Here is a 10,090-nt window from a genome sequence, read left to right as displayed (position 1 = left end):
TATAAAATAACAAGCACTAATTCATCATGGAGTCTCTGATTTGCTATCTGAAATCATTATGCAATTCTCATAATCATATTATTATATTCACAAAGTACACCTTTGGTAATATGAAACCTCTATCAACTAACTCTTTTAATTGTGTCTTTAACTTTTTCAATTCGATTGAAGCCATTTATACGGAGTAATAGATATCGGAGTAGTTTTGGGCATTAACTCAATAGTAAAATTAACTTCTTAATTTGATGATAATTTGATTAATTCCTCAGGAAACTTATCAGTAAACTCCATGCCTGTCAATAACTAATCAATCATCAACTGTGATGCTCATGAATGAAGAATGTAAACTTATAATGCTTTACTTCCTTTACAGACCATTTTTTGAGTAAAAATCTCATATATAACATTTAGAACACAATCAATTCTATTTTACTCAATGGTAATTAACTCACTAAATTTGACATCTCAAATCAACTGGTTTCTGATTACAATGTACTTCATCATCATAAAGAGTCAACCAGCCCGTACTCAAAATTACCGGTTAATATATCTAGAAAAAAGTCTCTTCTCTAGCTCGAATGGCGTAAGTTATGGTATTACTGCTTTATCCTAGTCGTCTACCTCGAGAGACAGATATCTGTGAAACAACTTGATTTCAAAAATTTTTAATTTCTTTAATCAACCTTTCAAGAAACTGTTCAATAGATCCACATCGAAAATAGGCTCCGGCCATGACTCAACGCACATCCCTATAGAACTTTCCACAATGATCACAAGCAAATATATCAACATTACGGACATTGTGAATACTGATTATCGCTGTCTACTAGAATCTTGAGTCATTCTATATCGACTTATTTCTTCTGGTGAATCCAAACAATATGACACTACGACCAAAAGTACATCGATTTCTGTGAGAGTGGAGTTGAAAACAATTTGGATATATTTATTTTACTAGAGTAACAAAATTTCATTTCAATCTTTTTATTACCGTCACAGATCTCTTCCTTTTACTGCTCTCGATCAAACAAAAAAAATCAAGAATTTCCTATATTTCCATTACTTCAACCAACATTTTAGTTTATATCAGTTAGTCCATCTTCACAACAAGCACACATCTTTCCTTTTTTTTCATTTGGTACAATCTCGCAAGTATACTAACTAAACTGTATAAAATCTCGTTCATATTTGATATAGACTTGTTTTCCTGTTTCAACTCGAGAAACTCTTTCTTTTCCATTCCAAGTATCATTACTAACATAATAATTTCTATATTCAGTTCAAAAAAGATCCCAATTAATTTTATTTTTCAATACAACAGCTAATGACATACTACCACTGATACACTTTGTCTTTGATAATACTATTGTACATATTAAGTAATCATCAATTGAACTTGCCAATTCATCAGATATTCTCTAAACATTTTCTAACAAGAATTCAACCCTATCTAGATTGTCATATATTTTACCTAAAATTCATCGGTCCCGCATTTATGAATCTTATCCATGAAAAATCTAGATACACATACAGGAATGAAACTTTGAGGACAATAGGATGTCGAGGTAGACACAGTAGGGGGATGGAGGTGGTGGAGCCACAATATTAATTCATAAAAGTTTTCATTAATAAAATGACCTATAAAACCAAAAGAACATTCGTTACCCCATTATCGTACATTTGCAAAACTGGCACACTTAATACTCACTCCTTGCTCGAGAACCAAGTCATTACTTGCGATTTCATAAGTAACAGCACGACTAGCATCGACCATCATCTTTTAAATTAAAAGAAAATAGGGTTAGATCAAATCAAAAGCATCACACTATCACCTGTATTGGTGCCATGTATATACTAGACTCAATACGCGCTATGTTAGTCCTGGAATCGACTAGACTGTAGCTCTGATACCACTAAATATAACACCTATAACCCATATATGTCACCAGATTTGGGTTGCGGCGTATTACAGTATAATCCAGAACAATCAATTCTATATAGCGTCAAGTTGCCAATTTAGTTAATAGAATTTTATAATAATTCAGATCGAAGTAGTACGTAGATTTATAAGTCTGAAGTTGTGCCTTCGAGGCCCTATAATTAATTTAAGAATAATCAAGGACCAATTCCTAACAAAAATAGATAATTTAGGGAAGACTAAAAATTTTCAAAACAACGGTCACACAGCCATGTGGTCAGGTCATGTAACTCTCTGTGCCCGTGTGGCTAGGGTCACATGCCCGTGTGGGATAGCCTGTGTGTGCCCAAAAATGGCCAGCATCATGCTCATTTCACTTCCAAAAGCTTATATACCTAAACCAACTTCCAACACAAGATTATAAGACTTCAAAAATGTATTTGAAGAACACTCAAAGCATGCCGAAACAATCAACCTAAAGTTTCTAGCCAATAAACCATTCATAGGTACCTCAATTAATAACCAAGCATTCAAATATCCTACCAAAGTTTCATCTAATCATCAATTCGAATTCTCATAACTGGTCGCATTAACTCTTTATACACACATACCAGAAGCTAAGAAAAAACAAGTGAACTTATAAAGCTTAGTAAGCTCATAATATAAACGTTTACTTGACTTACACCATAAAAATAAGTACTTAAAGAAATATCATACCATCCCTAATCATCAATACCAAAACATGAATTATAATATTACTTGTACCCATATTTAAATGGTTTTTAACATTTTACTTCTCAAAAGCTTATCGTAGAGAAATCACACATACTCAAAGTGACATTCCATGTACCTGTATAAATCATACATTGTTATATTTTCGCTTATCCAGCCCATTACATATAAATAAACCAAAACATACAAGCATATAACTAACCTATAAATCTCTCTATCATTTAGCTCATCAAATCAAATAACCTGACTCAAATTTTTTTAGTAACAAAAATCACACTAGTGGCATCATAAATGCTTAAAAAGGGCAGCAAGGTGCAATCAGGAGCACGGATGTCCGATCAGGGGTACCGAAGTGCAAACAAGGTACAAATTTGCATTCAGAGGCACTGAAGTGCAGCAAGGGCACAGATGTGGATTCAAGGGCACCCTTAAGTTTTCATTATTTACACATATTCCTTAAACTTTTACATTTCTCACAATTTAGTCCCTAAACTCGAAACTCCAAATTTAACAAAACTTTACAATTATTCCATGCTAGCTAATTTTTTTTCTAAACTCGTACAGTCCATAATATTTCACAATTCACAAAATCTCCATGTAAATTTTAATATTATATCAAATTAATCATTTAACTAAAAACTAACAAAAATCATTTTACAAACTAGTCTTAATCAACAACCATTACTTCAAACCCATCATTTATGTAACAACCCATTTTTCAATGGTGAGGGAATAGTGGTTTCGAGACCAGAAACTATCATAGTGTTGACCCGTATATATTATTTATAGAATATTTATAGAGTCATTAGAGTCATATTAATTTTTGGTTAATAAATTTTATCGTTTAGATAGTTAATTAAAGAAAAAAGACTAAATTAAAAAAGGTGCAAAACTTAGTAATTGTTGCATTTAGATGATTTAATAGCTTAACTAATAAATGTGGGAGGACCAATAAGGCAATTAAACCTTATTGTTTAATAGTGGACGGTTTTGGAGTGTAAATTTAAAGAAAAATTGAAAGAAAATTATGTTAAATGGTAATTTTGTAATTAAATCAAAATTTAAAACAAAATTAAAGAATGAATAAAACAATTTTTTCCTCATTTTCTTCTTCAAGTGGTCAAACACCATAGCTAGGGAGAAAAAGCTTTGGTTGTGTGGTTTTCATTGCATGTAAGTGAAATTGATGGCCGTTTCTTATAATTTTTATGTTTTTGTGATCGTTGCAACTAGGTCCAACTAGCCCATACCTTTATTTTTGATTTTGTTATAAATTTTTAAAGTTTTCATTAATGAATCTTGAATGTTTTTTTTTATGATAACTATGTGTTTGAAGTGGTTTTAATCGTGGTGCAATGCTTATTTGTTCAATGTCTTAACAATGAGGTCTTTTGATCATTTTTGACTAAATGTTTAGTATATATATGTGGTGCCTTTGAATGGCATATTGGTTGGATGAAATAGATTGATTGAATTGGTATATTTATATGTGTTAGAGTAGTGCCTAGGTTTATTGAATGTGTGCATATTTGGAGTGGTGGAATAGGTATGGTTTGGTCTTAATATGGCATGGTTGTTGGGTCAAATTTGGTGTATGCGAGTTGTCACATGACCGTGTGACACACACGGCCTGGCGACACAGTTGTGTGTCATTGGAGAGTTTCTTGTGTTTCAAGTTAGTGAGTTACACGACCTGGCACATGGCCTAGCACATGAGCATATGTAGCAACTCAGAGAGTTACACGACCTAGCACAGGACTTGGCACACGAGCATGTAGGGCAACTCAGTGAATTACACGGGTGATGACACGAGTTGGGACGACGCCGTGTGTCCCTAGTTTGAATGTTACATGGCCTAGAGTGTTTTCACATGGCAGGCTACACGGTCGTGTGATCGCTGTTTTCCAATTTTTAAAACTTTTTCTTAGATCTTTTGTTTTGTTTTAAATTAGTCTCGAATTGTTTTAAACCTATTTTTAGGGCCTCGAAAGGCTCGATTTAGGGGTAAAATGCTTATGATTGATATGTGTTGAATTTCATTCATTTATTTTAATGTTATATTGATAAATATTTCTTGATTGCATAGTAATACTCCGTAACCCTAATTCGACGATGAAAACAGGTTAAGGGTGTAACATTTAGTGGTGTTAGAGCTACAATTTCATCGATTCTAGGACTAATGTAGTGGACTAGAGTTTAATATACTTGCTATATATACCCTATGATAGTGTGATGTTTTTGATCCGTTCTAATATTGTATTTTCTTATTGATTCATGATTTCGGCTGAGTCAAATCAAGCTATAGTTAACGAAGCTAAAAGTAATGTTCAAGCTTCGAATCTTGAAGCAAGTAATAATGTGTCGATTCCACAGTCCTTTGGTGATGAAATAAAAAATGTGTTTCTCAAAATGATGAACTAGTGGTTTAATGAATTCAAGCAAGCAAATCTTGCAACTCCGCCACCTTCACCCCCTACTGTGCCTCATCTGGCACTCTTAGGTCCTCAAAATCCTATACCTATGACAGTTACTCGAGTATCCATAGGTAAGATCTAGAAATGTGGAGTGAAAGAATTAGAGGCAGGGTTGATGATGATTCTGCAAAAGCCGAGTACTAGTTAATAAATACAAAGAAAGTCTTCGCAAAATTGATGTGCACTCTTGAAGATTGTTTGAGATGTGTTGTTCATTGTTAAAAGATAAAGCGTACTTATGGTGGGACACTTTGAGCAGGATGACATCAAATGATCACATTAATTGGGATTTCTTTTAGATGGAATTCAAGAAGAAGTATGTAAGTCGATTGTTTATGGAATTAAAATAGGGGAATCAGTCTGTAGCTGAGTATGAATGGGAATTTGTACAATTAAGCAAGTATATAATATAATGTCAAATGAAGAAGTAATGTGTATTAGATTTAAAGACAGGTTGAATGATGATATCCGTATGTCTGTGGCAACATTCAAGTTATGAGAATTTGTAGAACTTTCTAAATAGGCCCAAAAAATTGAAAAAAATTACAAAAACAAACGTTTGTTAGATTCAAAATTTTGAGATTTTAACAAAAGAGGGTCGTTCAAGCCTGCTCAAATGTATCTATCGAAGAAATTTAGAAATGAGACAAGTCAATTGGCTACCCCTTCAGAGTTCACTGGTAGGGATAAATTGAGGCAAAGCAATTTTAAGTCTATGAATTCTCTAGCAGCTAGTGTCAAAAGTGTAAGAAATGTTGAGAGAATCATACCTATTTGTGATGATTGCAACTAAAGGCATTTTGGTGAGTGTCGATCAAATTCGAGAGCTTGTTTTCGTAGTGGATCTACTGATCATTTCCTTCATGATTATCCAAAAAGGTATAATGATTTTGACAATCAAACAAACAAGCCTCAAAAAACCTCATATAGAGGTAGACGATATGAAAATGCTAGAAATACTACTTCTGGTCGAGGGAAGAATAGCGAGATGAATGAACGATCTGAAACGAAACCACCAACTAGAGCTTATGCAATCAGAGCTCGTAAGAAAGCTACTACCTCAGAAGTTATTGCGAGTAATTTTTCTCTCTTTGATATTAATGTATATGCATTGATTGATCTTGGACAAACTTACTCGTATATATGCACTACATTAGTACACAAAAAGAATTTGCCTATTAAGTTCACTGAATATACTGTCAAAGTAACAAATCCACTGGGTCAGTGTGTTTTAGTTAATCAAATATGTAAATTGTGTCCATTGAAAGTTAGGGGTTACGATTTTCTCGCTAGTTTGATGTTGTTACCTTTCGATGATTTTGATCTCATTCTGGGAATGGATTGGTTGTCTGAGCATGATGCAATAGTTAGTTACCGAAGGAAACAAGTTAGTTTGAAGCGTTCGAATGGTGAATTTATTTGTGTTAGGGCAGATAGGGCCGATTGTATTACAAATGTAGTTTCCGCACTGTCAGCTCTAAAATTAATTAGAAAGGGATGTGAAGCTTATTTAGCCTACATTCTTGATTCGAAAGTGGCTGAATAAAAAATTGAACAAGTGCCGATAGTAAAAGAATATGCTGATGTTTTTCTTGAACAACTGCCTGGGTTGCTGCCAACTCGGCAAGTAGAATTTACGACTGAACTTATGCCTAGTACAACTCCAATTTCGATAACACCATATAGGATGACTCCTACAGAATTGAAAGAATTAAAAGTATAGTTGCAAGATTTGTTAGATCGTGGATTTATTCGACCGAGCGTGTCACCTGGGTGTGCTCTAGTTTTGTTCGTGAAGAAGAAAGATCGGTCAATGAGACTATGTATAGATTATCGACACGGCCGTGTGACCTCTATTTTCCAATTTTTACAACTTTTTCATAGATCTTCTGTTTTGTTTCAAATTAGCCCCGAATTGCTTCAAAGCTATTTTTAGGGCCTCGAAGGCTCGATTTAAGGACAAAATGCATATGATTGATATATTTTTAATGTTATTCATTTATTTTAACTTTATATGTATAAATGTTTCTTGATTGTATAGTAATACTCCGTAACTTTAATTTGACGATAGAGACAGGTTAGGGGTGATATAATTTAACATAAAAAATAACAAAGATTCATCGATGACAAAATCCAAAATCCTTAACAACTTCAAAAACAGAGGTACGGGTTAGCTGGACCTAGATGCAAGGATCTCAAAAACATAAAAATTAGAAAAAACAGGCTTGATTTTTAGACCATGCATTAAGAAAAAGCTTGACCTAAACTCCATTAGCTTAACAATGGTGACTTCGGGTGAGGAAGAATAAAAATGAAAGAGACCATGTTGGCTTTGTTTATTTTAACATATAATAATATTAATTTAAATAAATTTAAGCATATAAAAACCTTTAAAATTAAGACATTAACCATCCATTCCATTAAAAGTGATTTAATTATCACTTAAACCCTTCAACATGTATTAATTAAGCATTTTAACTAATAAAATCAATAGTGATCAAGTTTTACAGTATTTACAATTTAATCCTTTTTAATTAATTAACTATCCAAACCTTAAAATTTTTGGACCAAAATTTAATACACCTATATAATCACTCCATAAGTATTTATAGAAACGAGATTTAGATACCTCGTTTTCTAAAACCACTTGACTTTTGAGACAACCACTTATACTTAACTATTTATTAAAGTAACTAAAATCCATCAAATCAAAATTCAATATAAAATGGATTGTTACACACGCCTAACACTTATATTTTTTTACAGGAATTAAACACTAGACGTTAGTACGTTGTTGATGTCGTTGTCGAGGAGGCAACGTTACTAAATTAGTTTTAATTTTTGCGTTCAAAAGAATAATTCGAAAAATTTTAAATTATAGAAGCAATTTTAGTTTTTGGTTTTTATTTTATTTTTCTTCACTAACATTTTTAATTTTTTTGTGGTTTCACTGTATGACTTGTAGTAATGGCACACCTATAGAGCTAGTCATAGATCTAAAAAGAATAATTCATAGAAATTGTTGATAGAAACAACAACAACGGATACAAAATAACCCACCTATTAGGATTAATCCACCACGAGAAAACCTACTGTTTGACGAAGCTGACTTACCACGACCACCACTACAACTAGTGTTAAACCTACCAATGGCACGAGAAGAAAGAACCTTAAGAGACTATGTGGTACCAAATCTAGATATGGTGTAAGCTAGCATATCAAGGCCAGCCATCATGATAAATAACTTTGAGATCAAACCAATCATGATCCAGATGATATAGAATAGTATACAATTTGGAGGGACAATGACGGAGGACCCAAATCAACATCTAAAGTGGTTTCTCTAACTTTTTAATACTTGTAAATTTAACGGGGTCACCAATGATGCTATTCGTCTCCGGTTGTTCCCTTTCTCCTTAATAAATAACAATTTCTCTTGGTTAGATTCACAAGCACCAGGATCTATCACGACATGGAATGAACTTGCAGAGAAGTTTCTACACAAGTTATTTTCCATTAGTAAGACAGTACAACTCAGGAGGGAGATTTCAATGTTCAAGAAATTAGAAGGAGAAAGTGTTCACGAAGCTTGGGAATGGTTTAAGACATTGGTCTAAAGATGTCGACACCATGGTTTGCCCAAATGGTAACGATTGCAGATATTCTACAATGAGATAGAGGCAAATGCAAGATCAAGACTAGATGGATCAACAGGAAGAGCCCTGGTAAACTGAACATATGAGGATGTGTATGATCTTATAGAAAGCATGGCAATGAATTCTTATCAGTGGCCAAATGAACGATTTACTTATGGCAAAAGACCATTCGCGGTGAAAGCTATTCAGGATGATGAAAAATACCAATAGATCTTGTAAAGACTCAACCGGATTGAGTCAACATCTAGTGGATATTTGATATACGATGGAGATAAAGCTATTGGTCAATATCCCGAGAACCTAGCCAAGAATGTGAACTACATTGGGAATAAGGGCAGAAATCCCTACTCAAATACTTATAATCCTAACTGGAGAGACCACTAGAATCTAAAATAGGGCGGCAATCAGGAAGGAGATAATAGTTCTAACACTTTCAGAAAAAATACCACTTAGCAACCTCCATATCTGCAGAAACCTTAGGAAAGGGCCAAGCTAAATGACAATATTGTATGTGGTCAACGACTAGACCGAATAAAGGAAGAGATGCAATTAATGTAAACTAAAATGAAACAAGTGCAGTCTAAGTGCACCTAAACAACTAAGACATTGACGAAACTCGAAGATCAAATGAGCCAATTGATGAGCATGGTGGGGGATATCAAAAGGTAAATTGGCACCGAGATCCCAAGCAACATCGAGAATAATCCTCGGAGAGTAGAGAAGGAACACATAAAAGCAATTGTGCTCCATTCAGGTAAAGTATTGAGTAGCCCAGATAACCTAACTCAAGAGGAGGATAAGGAGGATACTGATGATCTTCGAGAAGAAACTTCTCGAAACGACGATGCTGAACCAAAACCAAAAAAGGTAGTCAAGCCAATAGATGAGCTGAATAGAGAACCTGTACTTCCCAAGGTACCATTCTACTCACAGCTAAAGGATAAACAAAAGGGGTGAAATAGAAATTGTAAGCTTTTTAAACTTATTCAAGTCACTTGATTTTAACTTGCTCTAATAAAATTAATTGAAAAAGTTACTAAATACACTAAGTACTTAATAAAATAATGGCTAGGTTTAAGAAATTTAAAACAGGAGAGCAAGTTAATATAGATGTATCATGTAGTGTGATAATTTATAAATAGATACCCACAAAACTAAATAACCTGGGGAGTTTTACAATTACGATAGATATAGGGGACATTCACTGTAGCAACTCGTTTTTCAATGGTGTCAAAAATAGTGGTTTTGAGGCCACAAATATGACGAGTGAGTTCGTAGTTATTATTATTTAATATTTACGTGTCAAATGT

The 10,090-nt window shown here is 33.5% G+C and overlaps 1 non-coding gene across 1 annotated transcript; it reads right to left on the bottom strand.

Annotated features, from left to right (window-relative positions):
• Window positions 1-8,654: 8,654 nt before the first annotated feature.
• LOC121214253 (small nucleolar RNA R71) lies at window positions 8,655-8,761 on the bottom strand. The gene has a single exon (XR_005909838.1). It is a non-coding gene; the product is annotated as a small nucleolar RNA R71 (small nucleolar RNA).
• Window positions 8,762-10,090: the final 1,329 nt, after the last annotated feature.

Source organism: Gossypium hirsutum, chromosome D01 (genome assembly GCF_007990345.1).
Source record: "Gossypium hirsutum isolate 1008001.06 chromosome D01, Gossypium_hirsutum_v2.1, whole genome shotgun sequence".
Taxonomy (NCBI): domain Eukaryota; kingdom Viridiplantae; phylum Streptophyta; class Magnoliopsida; order Malvales; family Malvaceae; genus Gossypium; species Gossypium hirsutum.
The sequence above is the reverse complement of the archived record's forward strand: the minus strand, read 5'-3'. Positions and strand labels throughout refer to the sequence as shown.